The sequence below is a fragment of the Oratosquilla oratoria genome, chromosome 27, assembly GCF_046742065.1.
Source record: "Oratosquilla oratoria isolate Oo_2021 chromosome 27, ASM4674206v1, whole genome shotgun sequence".
Taxonomy (NCBI): Eukaryota; Metazoa; Arthropoda; class Malacostraca; order Stomatopoda; family Squillidae; genus Oratosquilla; species Oratosquilla oratoria.
The window spans coordinates 11602024-11615315 of NC_134803.1; the positions used below are offsets into that span (position 1 = coordinate 11602024).

Here is a 13292-nt window from a genome sequence, read left to right on the forward strand (position 1 = left end):
GCCTTCCATACCTCTTTTACTAGTCTTTCTTCACTCATTCTTTCCATGTGTCCAAACCATCCTAATACTCTTTCATTCACCCTATCTCCCAACTCCCTTACCACCTACGTTCTCCTCCTCACATCCTCATTTCTCACTCTTATGTAGCCTAGTAACCCCTATTATACTTCTCAGACACTTCATCTCAAACACATTCAAACTCCTTCTCCCTTCCTCTCTTATGTTCCATGTTTCTGCCTCATACAGTGCTGTTGGCACAATCACTCCTTCACACAATCTCCTCTTAGCCTCCATTCCCAAATGTCTATTTCTCATTACACTTTTTAATCCACCAAGGCACTTACTCGCTTCTCTCAATCTACATTCTACCTCCACCCCCACTCCTCCCTTTCCTGCCACATTTGCACCCAAGTATCTAAAACTATCCACTTCCTCCAGTCTCTCCCCCTTAATGCTCACTTCCAGCCTGCTGCCACTTTCACCCCTTGTACACCTCATCACCTTACTTTTACCCACATTTATCTTCGACTTCCTTCTTTTACACACTCTCCCAAACTCTGTCACTAACTTCCTCAATACCTCCTCTGATCCTGCTACGAGTGCAGTGTCCGCAAACAACAGCTGGCTCACCTCCCACTTTTCTCCATTTTCTTTAACCATCTCCAATCCCTGACCCACCACCCTTGCATTTACCTCTCACACCATCCCATCCATGTATAAGTTGAACAGCCAGGGTGACATAACACATCCCTGACGAAGTCCTACCTTTACCTCACACCACTCACTCTCTCCATTTCTAATCCGGACACAAGCTCTACTACTCTTGTAAAAACTTTTGACTGCTCCTAAAAGCTTTCCTCCTATCCTGTATATCTGCAAAACCTCCCACAGTGCCTTCCTGTCTACCCTGTCACAAGCCTTTTCCAGATCCATAAAAGCCCAAAAAACATCCTTACCTTTTCCTATAGCTTTCTCACATATCTGTCTTACCACAAAAATCTGATTTACGCAACCTCTACCTGTCCTAAATCCACACTATTCCTCACCAATTACTCCCTTTCTTCCTCTCCTAATTCTCTCAATCAAGATCCTCCCATAAGTCTTCCCAACTACACTTAACAAGCTAATCCCTCTGAAACTACTACACTCACACTTTTCCCCTTTTTCCTTGTCAAGTGGAACTATACAGGCACTCCTCCAGTCCTTCGGCAGTCTACCCTCTCTCAAACAAACATTAAATAACCTCACCAACCAGTCCATCATCACTGTAACTCCTTTTTTCAGACATTCTGCATAGCATCCATCCACACCAGTTGCCTTACCTGGTCTCATCATCTTAACAACTGCCTTCATTTCATCCTTCCTTATTTCTCCTTCATTTTCCTCACTCATCATGGTCATTTTCTTAGCACTTCCCACTGCAATTACCTTTCCCACCCTATCCTCCTCCACATTTAGCAACTCTCTAAAATACTCTGCCCATCTTCCTCTTACTGCCTTCTCTTCCATTATCATCTCTCCATCTGCACCTTTTAGCTTTTCTTCTCTACTGATTCGCCTCCTCTTCCTCTTTATTTCTTTCCAAAACATATTTTTATTACTTTCAAAATTTTCTGTCATACTTTTACCCCATTTCACATCTGCTCCCCTCTTTGCCTCCTTTATCTTATGCTTTACTTCTCTTCTCTTTTCTTTGTACCTTTCATATGACTCGTCCTATTTTGTAACCAATCTGTGAAATCTCGCTTCTTCTGTTTTACAACCTTCTTTGTTTCCTCATCCCACCACCCACTACCCTTCCTTCTATTTCTTCCCATCCTTCTTGTTCCCCACACCATCTTTGCACACTTTGTGACTCCCTCCTTGAACCATCCTCATTCCTCCTCCACACCTAGCTCTACTCTATCCTTCACTCCCTCCCACTCCTCTCTCACCTTCTACTTGTACTCCTCCTTTTCCTTCTCATTTAAGCAGTTCACTCTAAGCACCTCAATATGTTTTGTACTTTTCCTCTTTCTCCATCTATCCTCCACTCTCAACTTACCTTCCACAAAAAAATGATCTGATATTTCCCCCATTCCATCCCCTTAGAACATGTACATCCTTAATTCTTCCTATTATACTCCTACTACTACATAGTCCATTAATGCTCTATCTACCACCCTTCCATTCATCACCCTCTCCCATGTGTACTTATGCTTTACTTTCTTCCGAAACACTGTATTTGCTATCATCAACTCTCTTTCTAGACACATCTCCACCATCAACTCTCCACTACAATTCTTTCCTGGAACTCCACATTTCTCAAACACTCTGTCTATTGGTTCATTTCCTACCCTAGCATTAAGGTCTCCCAATACTACTACATTGACATTCCTCCTTAATCCCTCTGTGCACTCATTTAAATCTATCCAAAAAGCCTGCCTTTAACTCTTCTCACTACCAGGCCTCTATGCATTTACCCACATCTCCTTTTCCAGTTTTACCTTCATCCACATTAACCTTGAATAAACCTCCTTCCACTCCAAGACAACAAGGTGTAAGTGAAGAGATAGGTTTATTATTACTAAGAGTAAAAGAGAACGAGTAATACAGCAGTGACTTTATATTTCATAATGTGAGTAGTGTGATACAAATTACATATGGTGGCCAATGTTGTGTGCAAGAATTTGAGTTGTACTGAAATGGTTAAGAATAGCGTTCCACTATGTGGATGAAGAGATAATGAATAAATTCAGCAAAATCTTGATGTATCCAAGACTGAAATATGAGTCAGTAGTATGGTCCCCACACAGAGTGATGGATATAAGCAAACTCAAAAGAATAAAAAGGGCAGCAACCAAACTAGTTCACAGCCTGTCAGATACACCATATAAGGAAACACTGGGTCTGCCATCCTTGAAAGATTGAAGAGAAAGAGGTGATATGATTACAGTATTAAGGTCACTTAAGGGGGTCGTCGCGATTAAGGTGACAGATAACATTGACAAAAGAGATCACCTGATTAATGATGGGAGGGTTTTAACCACTTCAGTACAACTCAAATTCTTGCGGGCAGTATCTGTTGCCATATATAATTTGCATCGCACTACTCATATTATAAAATATAAAGTCACTGCTGTATTACTCATTCTATTTTTTACTCTGGGTAATAAACACAGAAAACGTGATCAAACCAGTTCACAGAATCTGGGGGTAACTCATATATGACTACAAAAAATATATATATAATCAAGACACCGATGCCTGCATTCTCGTTAGGGCCCTGACATGGTAAATGCCGCCCCGAGGCGAGTCGAAAAGTGCCCCCCCCCCCACACCACTACCTTCCACATCTGATAGTCACTAGCACGATTCACATGTAACATTCATCCACAAAACAACATTTATACACACATCATTCATACATACAACTCATGATAAATAAATCAAGCATTATAAGTACATTAGGAGGAATTTGCTTTACCTTCTTTTCACCAAAAATGCTGCCCCCCCTCCCGCCCCTCCCCTTATCGAGGCCCTGATCCTTGTGTACCCACTCGTGCCTCATGATGCCTATGTAGGAGTCATCACACCAAAGTGGTTACGAAGTGGGAGGAAATTAAGAAAGACCACATGTCTAAATGTTGTGAAGAAATACAATTTTCCATACAGATGCATAAATATGTGGTACAGCTCAGAACTTGATATAGCTCATGCCCAAACAAATCTAAATAAGAAAATTGAAATTCAAGGATATAGGTTAAGATGGCACTGCACATGAATTTGAGCCTGGGTATGTTAGAAAATTAGAGAATAGGAAACAGGACCCAACAAGTGTTGCTCCTTTCCTTACACAGGATTACAAAGGTGGAGCATGCCAACAGGAGACCTTTTGGTCCATAACTAGGTCAGATTATTTTTTTTTTTTTTTTTTTTTTTTTTTTTTTTTTATAAAAATATAAATAATAAAACAAATAATACAAAGGTATAGTTAAATAATAAACAAACAGGTATATAGGAAATAATAAAAAACTGACATATATACATATACCAAGGCTTTTTCCCCCTTACGAAGGAGGTAGCCAAAAAAACAAAGGCATAAAAACCATTCCCACCCATTCCATCCCTAAATACACTCCACTCCCCTCCACCCTCCCTCTTATCTTGGCACCTCCTGGATGATGGGTCATCCCTGCATCTTGTCCACTGCCCTGGGTCAGAGGCAGTGTCGCAAGACACAGCACATCCACAGCAAGGCTGCTTCATTAAGTTGGTGACCCCCCTCTCCATCACCTCCATGCATAAAAGGAGAAGACGGGGAGAAATCCCTTCGAGCTGCATCAAATTTTCCTCACATATACTACCTCACCCCTCATCCCCCACCCATTCCACCTCATGCATCACAACATCATCCATATACAACCATTCTCCATTCACCCCTGTCTTCTGTCCTCTCCCATCCTTCCTCAACAGACATTCCACTCTTCCCCAAAGCCCCTTTCACCCCATCCATCCATCTCATCCTAGGATGACCCCTCATGTTCACTCCCTCCACATCTGCCTTCCATACCTCTTTTACTAGTCTTTCTTCACTCATTCTTTCCATGTGTCCAAACCATCCTAATACTCTTTCATCCACCCTATCTCCCAACTCCCTTTCCACCCCCAATCTCCTCCTCACCTCCTCATTTCTCACTCTATCCAGCCAAGTAACCTCCATCATATTTCTCAGACACCTCATCTCAAACACATTCAAACTCCTTCTCTCTTCTTCTCTTATGTTCCATGTTTCTGCCCCATACAGTGCTGTTGGCACAATCACTCCTTCATATAGTCTCCTCTTAGGATCCATTCCCAAATGTCTATTTCTCATTACACTTTTTAATCCACCAAGGCATTTACTCACTTCTCTCAATCTATATTCTACCTCCACCTCCACTCCACCCTTTCCTGCCACATTTGCACCTAAGTATCTAAAACTATCCACTTCCTCCAGTCGCTCTCCCTTAATGCTCACTTCCAGTCAGCTGTCACTTTCACCCCTTGTACATCTCATCACCTTACTTTTACCCACATTTATCTTCAACTTTCTTCTTTCACACACTCTCCCAAACTCTGTCACCAACTTCCTCAATCCCTCCTCTGATCCTGCTACAAGTGCAGTGTTGTCCGCAAACAACAGCTGGCTCACCTCCCACTTTTCTCCATTTTCTTTAAAAATCTCCAATCCCTGTCCCACCACCCTTGCATTTACCTCTTGCACCACCCCATCCATGTATAAGTTGAACAGCCAGTGAGACATAACACATCCCTGTTGAAGTCCCACCTTTACCTCAAACCACTCACTCTCTCCATTTATAATCATGACACATGCTCTACTACTCTCGTAAAAACTCTTGAAGCTTTCCTCCTATCCTGTATATCTGCAAAGCCTCACACAGTGCCTTCCTGTCTACCCTGTCATAAGCCTTTTTCAGATCCATAAAAGCCCAAAAAACATCCTTACCTTTTCCTATAGCTTTCTCACTTATCTGTCTTACCACAAAGATCTGATCTACACAACCTCTACCTGTCCTAAATCCACACTATTCCTTACCAATTACTCCCTCTGTTCCTCTCCTAATCCTCTCAATCAAGATCCTCCCATAAGCCTTCCCAACTACATTTAACAAGCTAATCCCTCTGAAACTACTACACTCACACTTGTCCCCTTTCCCCTTGTCAAGTGGAACTATACAGGCACTCCAGTCCTCTGGCACTCTACCTTCTCTCCAGCAGACTTTAAACAACCTCACCAGCCAGTCCACGATCACTGTACCTCATTGGAGCTGAAGTTAAGAGCTTTAAGGAAACCTTAATAGGTGTTAAAATACATACATACATACATATACCAAGGCTTTTTTCCCCTTACAAGGGGGGTAGCCAAAAAGAAAAAGGCATAAAATCATTCCCACCCATTCCATCCCTGAATACACTCCACACCCCTCCACCCTCCCTCTTATCTTAGCACCTCCTGAATGACGGTAACAGGAGATGTTAAAATGAATAAGATAATTCAAATGCCATTTCTTATTGACCCTTCACTCAGCATAAGTTTTTTTTAGTACCGGGTATGAATGAAGCCCTAAAAAATATAAAAGATCAAGGTTTTGAATTGGCTGATGAAGCCTTTGGAATAAATCAGGATAATGAATTAACAGAGGTGGATGCATTGATAGGTGTAGACTTGCTTCAATTCCTTCCAGAATGTTCATTTGCCCCGTGCTTGCAAGGGAGCTGCATGGTAATTGGAAATAAAGTAATTCCTATTGGTAATGTCAATCATTTCTCGACTAGGAAACAGGCTTCTCAAATTAGTAAAAAAAACCGGCAAGTAATGAAGTTCAAAATTATCAATGTCAGAAGTCTTCTAAAGTTCATGACACCTCAGTTAATCTGATACTTAATCCAATTAAATCTTATTTTAATCCTCTAGAAAACATTATAAGTGATTCAGATATTGAAAATGGGATAGAATATCTCTTTAGCTTGGAATCTATTGGAATTAGTAAGAATGAAATTTATAGTTCAGAGGATCAAGAACAAATTGCTAGATTTAATGAAGCTATTCAGTTTAAAGATGGCCATTACCAGGTTAAGCTTCCTTGGCATTTGGAAAAAATAGAACTGGTCCCTTCTAATTTTCAGGTTGCCAGAAAAGTTTTAGGGAGAGTCTCAAAAAATCTTAAAAAGTCAAATCTTTATGAAAACTATGAAGAGGTCTTTGATAAGCAGCTTCAGGATGGAATCATAGAGCAGATTGAAATAGACTTTTCTGATGAAAAGGTGAATAATCACTCTTGGATTCCACATAGGCCAGTCATTAAGATGGAAGAGCAGGTCTCAACTAAGATTAGACCAGTTTTCAATTGTTCACTAAAAACTGATAAGAATCTACCTTCTTTGAATGAGGCTGCATATACTGGAGTTGATCTAATGGAGTCCTTGCTTAAACTGTTATTTTGCTTTAGAACTAATGATATAATCCTGCTGAGTGACATCAAGCAGGCCTTCCTGTCAATTAGGCTCAGCCAAGAGTTTGACAAGAACCGTTTTTGTTTCCTTTGGGAAAGGGATAAATTGACTGCTTATAGATATAGAACTCTAGTATTTGGATTTACATCATCACCCTTCATTCTACATTATGTAATAAAGAAACATGCCAGTAAATTTCCTCTTGACAAATGCACTAACATTCTTTCCAGTCAATTCTATGTTGATAATCTAATATTCACAGGTAATAATTTTAAGGAAATGACTGACCTTTATTGGCTTTGCTATGAAAGAATGGCTCTTGTTGGTTTTATTATAAGATCTTGGAATTCAAATTCACTTGAACTGAGATAACTGATAGAAAGGGATGGCAAATTGGTTGAACACTCAAATGAGACAGAGAAAATTCTAGGTTACAGATTTAATCCTAATATAGATGAGATGCAGTTTGTGCCTGTTGAATTTCACTCTGTCAGTACTAAAAGACAATTGTTATCCGAGACTTCAAGTTTATTCGATCCACTGGGGTTAGTCTTAGCCATTAGTATCAAAGGAAAGTTATTGATGAGGAAGGTGTGGCAACACAAATTAGGATGGGATGAAAAATTGCCTGAGGACATAATAAATGAGTGGGATAATATCAAACCAGACTTTGAGAAAGCTAATCAGGTCTCCTTTAATAGGCAGGCATTAAATGAGAATGAAGAGTATGGACTTAATATTTTTAGTGACAGCTCACAAAATTGTTTTGGGTTTGTTGCTTATGGTACCAGTAAGGAAAGTAGTTCCCTCTTATTTGCTAAAGCAAAAGTGGCTCCTGCTAACAAGGAAAAAGAACATAGTATCCCAGTCTTGGAGCTGCTTGGAGTGATTCTTGCTTTAAAGTGCATCTACACTATTTTGAATGCCTATTCCAATATAAGATTCAACTATATTAATATTGCTGTTGATGCACAAGTTGTGCTCAACTGGTTAATAACCAGACAGACTAAACTAAAATCTAAGTTTGTCAAAAATAGAATAGGTGAGATGGATAGTAAACTACAACAGCTTGAAAGGGATTATAACATTCCCATTAGTTTTAATTATGTCAAAACTGAAAATAATCCTGCTGATCTCTTAACTAGAGGCTTAACCTACAACAAATTCATCGATAAATTTGAATTTTGGCCCAAAGGACCAGATTGGATGAAATATGATTTAAATACCTGGCCTAAATACCCATTGTTGAGTGTGGGTTTTAATCTGATAAATCAAAATATCAATACTCACAATACCATGCAAGGAAAGGAAGTTGAAATCAAACCTATTTTTGACATTAATAAGTTTTCAAACTATAACAAAGTTATGAAAATCACTGAGTATCTCTTCAAGTGGATTTGTATGAAGAGTGGTGAAAACTCTCATGAGAAGGCATTGGATTATTGGATCATGATAAATCAGTCAGTCAAGTAACTTTAAAGATTCAGAAGTGCCTTCCTTAGTATTGAATTTAAACTTGTTTCTTGATGAAAAGGGCATCCTGAGATCACGAGGAAAGATTTCCAAATCACTTTATTTTGATTATAATGTGCACAATCCTGTACTTTTGGGAAAAGATCACCATTTCACTGTACTTTTTACCAGATTTTGTCATGCTCAGGTACAACACATGGGAGTCAGTACTACCTTAAATTTCCTAAGGTCCCAAGGATTCTGGATCCCAAAGGGTAGATCTTCTGTTAAAGCTTCAATTAAGGACTGCAAAATTTGCCAGAAGTATAATGCACTTGCCTATAATTACCCTAAAGTAACCAGTATGCCTAAGCAGCACATGAATCTGATCAGACCTTTCAATCATGTGGGAGTTGATTGAGAAAAGATAATACTAATGCTTTGAGTAAATATTTTATATTGATTTTCACTTGTCTTAATATCAGGGTTGTCCAATTTGAGTTGTTGCCTGACATGTCAACTAAGAATTTCAGTCTGGCCTTTCAAAGATTTTGTAATCAGTATACTATTCCAACTTACTTGTACAGTGATAATGCCCGATCATTTGTGAAAGGGGGAGACATTAGAGAAAACTCTCGAGTCGAGTGAATTTTTGGATGAACTCTCAAAAAACAATATCAAATATGTAAGAATCCCAGTATATTCAGCATGGGTTGGGGCAGCATGGGAACGTCTTATCAGAACAGTAAAAAACTGTCTGTATAAGGCAATTGGAAGATCTAAATCAACATATTTTGAGTTTCTCACTGCCCTTTCAAACATAAAAAATGCCATTAATTCTAGACCTCTCACTAGAGCCAGTTCAGAAGAATTTGAATTTATAACTCCAAATTCATTCCTCAAACTTAACAACATTGGTTCATTGATGTTCAAGGATGAAACTGATATTTGGGTTAATGATGAAAATCTTGAAAATGCACTTTGCAAGCAGAATGAGATGTTTGAGGAATTTAGAAGGTTGTGGTATGAAGACTATCTTCTGAGTTTAAGGGATCATGCAAAAAATCTTTACCAGAAAGAATGGTCTGACAAGATAAAGAAAGATGTAGTTTTGATTAAACATCCAAATAAACCCAGACCCTTTTGGTTAATGGGAATAATATTAGAGATAATTATTGGGCATGGCAATAAGGTTAGGATTGTTAAAGTGAAACAAAATAATGGAGAAATTGCCTTCCATACGATAAAGAATTTGTATCCCATGGAAGCTAAAAATAGGGATAGAAATGAATATAGAGAACTTAATAGACAAATCAAAAAGAAGTGTATAGATGCCAAGGAGAGTTGGCTTGATGAACAATGTAGGGAAATTGAGGACCTTGAAAAAAGGGATTCTAAAATGATGTATGATAAGATTAGAGAAATTAACAAGAGAAAGGGGAGTAATGGGGGGGCAATCAAAGATAGAGAAGGAAAGGTTTTAATGGATGAGGAGGATATTAAACATAGATGGGAGGAGTATGTAAGGGACCTATTTGAGGACGACAGACAAGAAGGAGAAGAGGAAAATTATAGATATCTAGATGGGGAAGAAATAATGGAAGAGGAAGTGAAATTGCAATGAAGAAAATGAAAAAAGGGAAAGCCATGGGTGAGGATGGTGTGATGATTGAAATGTTAGAGGCATTAGGGGATTTTGCAATAAGAATACTCACTGGTCTAATAAACCAAATTTACGAAAAGGGTACAATAACGGAACATATGTGTAACTCGATTTTTATACCACTACCAAAGATAAATGGAACAATGGAATGTAGTAAACATCGCACAGTCAGTATCATGAGTCAAATAACCAAAATTATATTAAGGATAGTTTTAAATAGAATAAGAAATAAAGTGAGAGAACAAGTTTCATGGGAGCAATTTGGTTTCATAGAAGGGAAAGGAACAACAAATGCAATTTTTATAATAAGAACGATTATGGAGAGGATGATAGAAAAACAACAAAATGTATATCTTTGCTTTGTTGACTACGAGAAGGCGTTTGATAGGGTAAGACATGAGGATTTGATAAATATTTTGGAAAGAGTCGATATAAATAGCAGACATGAGTATCATCAGAAATTTGTATTGGAAGCAAAGAGCAGCAGTGAGGGTACGGGGAGGAAGAACAGAATTTCAAGCTATAAAGAGGGGAGTGCGTCAAGGCTGTGTTATGTCTCCAGATTGATTTACCGTATATTTCCGTGTATAAGACGACCTTTGTATAAGACGAGGTACAAAATTAGAGCAAATTTTTATGAATTTATCTCATATCGGTAGTATAAGACGACTGCTAAATTACAAAAGCATCAGTGTATCAAACCTACCGTACAAAGAGAATTGTTTTGATTACGTTTATCAGCCGTTTTTTCCGCTCTTTCTCTTTTCTTTCTCATTACTTAACTGTATCCTTATACCAGATAAATTACTTACTGTATCCTTATAAATTCAAAATAAATGAAATAACAAAGCAAATCATGTATCACGATTTTCTGAGAATATACGTCAACTAGCAAAAACGATTTGTTTACGTTCCTGGTTCGAAGTTTAAAGATAACGTTAGGTATCAATGGAACGAGTGGATGACGAATGGAGAGAAGTCATTTACAAAAGGTGGAGGTATGCGTAGTGCATCACTTGATGTTCTCTGCGAGTTTGTTATTAAAGCTTGGGAAAGTGTTAAGGTCGAAAGTATCGTAAAATCTTTTAAAAAATTCGGAATCTGTAATGCCATGGATGGCACTGAAGATTATATTGTATGAAAGTGATGATGAAGCCGAAGTCTACTCACCGGAACCGGGCTGGGATCCCTACGATGACGGCATATTTGAGGAATCTTGTGATATGTTCGAACAACTTTTCGAAACAGAGTGATGATTGTGACGAGATTGAAGGGTTTTATATAAATAAAGTAATAAAGTTTTATGATGTTTTAAGTTTTAAATGTAATGTAATTTTATTGAAAATAAAGGTTTTAGAAATACGTTTGATGTGTAATATTGATGATGATTAGAAATTTTTATAATTTCATAATTTTTAAATTTTCTATGTTTTAAATGCAACTACTGTAATATATTTTTTATTGATAAAATCAATGTTTTTTTAATGTACAGTAATCCAAAATTGCTATTTTCAGTCTTAAAAATTACTGAAAATTTGGCGAAAGAAAAAGGTTGCGGTCTCACTAAACGTCGACCAAAGTCGACCAACGCCAACCAAAGCCGACCAAACCCAAACAATAACGGCTTTTGCATATGGTTGCATTATATGACCTATTTTCTTTACAATGTGTGATTTTCATGTAATTTTATCAAAGAGAAGTTACGCTTTTATCCTCTGCAAAATTACCAAAGTCGCCCAACGCCGACTAAACACAAACAATGACGGCTTTTGCTCAAATGCATAATTTTATATAAAAATTAGTATGTATTTGACCTATTTTCTTTAAAAGGTGTGATTTTCATGAAATTTGATCAAAGAGAAGTTACGTTTTTATCACCTGCAAAATTACCAAAGTCGACCAACACTGACCAAATTATGCATTTGAGCAAAAGCCGTCATTTTTGTGTTTGGTCGGCTTTGGTAATTTTGCAGAAGATAAAAACGTAACTTTTCTTTGATCAAATTACATGAAAATCACACATTTTAAAGAAAATTCATCAAATAATGCAACCATATGCTAATTTCTATAAAAAATTATGCATTTGAGCAAAAGCTGTCACTGTTTGGGCTTGGTCGGCATTGGTCGACTTTGGTCGACCTTTAGTGAGACCGTTAAAAGTACCGTAATTTCATTAATATAGAATTATTCCTCGTATTTATTAACAATTGCAATTTACTATAAAGATATGCCAATAATATACAAGGTAAATATGGTTTAATTACCTTTATTACCAGTTCTTATCATAATGTGAATCATTTCCTGTGTATCTGTGGTTATCGGCAGGCTAGCCTACCAAGTCATCTCACGTAGAATTCAAGGTCTGATTTTTATAATGGTAGTATAAGACGACCCCCAATTTTAAGGGGTGAATTGTTGGATTTTAGGGTCGTCTTATACGTGGAAATATACGGTAATTTATATGGGGATATGATCCATAGGGAATTAGAGGGAATGGAAGGGATTAAAATTGGAGGATTTAATATCAATCATATCAGATATGCTGATGACACGGTATTGGTGGCTGACTCAGAAGATAAACTGCAACATCTATTGAATGTAACCATAAGAGCTAGTGAGGAGAAAGGTTTAAACGTAAATATGGAGAAAACTAAAATACTAGTGGCAAGTAAAACAGATCCACCAAGAGTGCAAGTACAAATAGCAGGGAGAAGAATAGAACAAGTAACCAAATTTTTGTACCTGGGAAGCGTATTGACAGAAGATTGTAGATGTGAAAAAGAAATAAAATAAAGGATAGCAATAGCTAAAATCACGTTTCAGAAAATGAAAGGGGTTTTAACAAACAAGAAAATGTCTACAGATATAAGGAGAAGAACAGTTAAAACATTTATATGGTCAACACTATTATATGGTTCAGAAGCATGGACAATCAGCAAAAAATTGCAGGAAAACTTAGAAGCAGCAGAAATGTGGATATGGAGACGAGTATTAAGAGTACCATGGACAGCGAAGAAAACAAATGAAGAAGTATTGAGAGAAATGGAGACAGATAGGGAATTGATGACAACAATAAGGAAAAGACAGTTGCGATTCTTAGGACATATAATGAGGAGGGAAGGGTTGGAAGAGGTGGTGATGACGGGAATGGTGGAGGGAAGGAGAGCAAGAGGAAAGCAGA

The 13292-nt window shown here is 37.8% G+C and overlaps 1 protein-coding gene across 6 annotated transcripts in view; it reads right to left on the reverse strand.

The window, feature by feature from the left end:
- LOC143039895 (glycerol kinase 5) overlaps positions 1-13292 on the reverse strand; it is a 474671-nt gene that overhangs the window by 21375 nt on the left and 440004 nt on the right. The window lies entirely within an intron of this gene.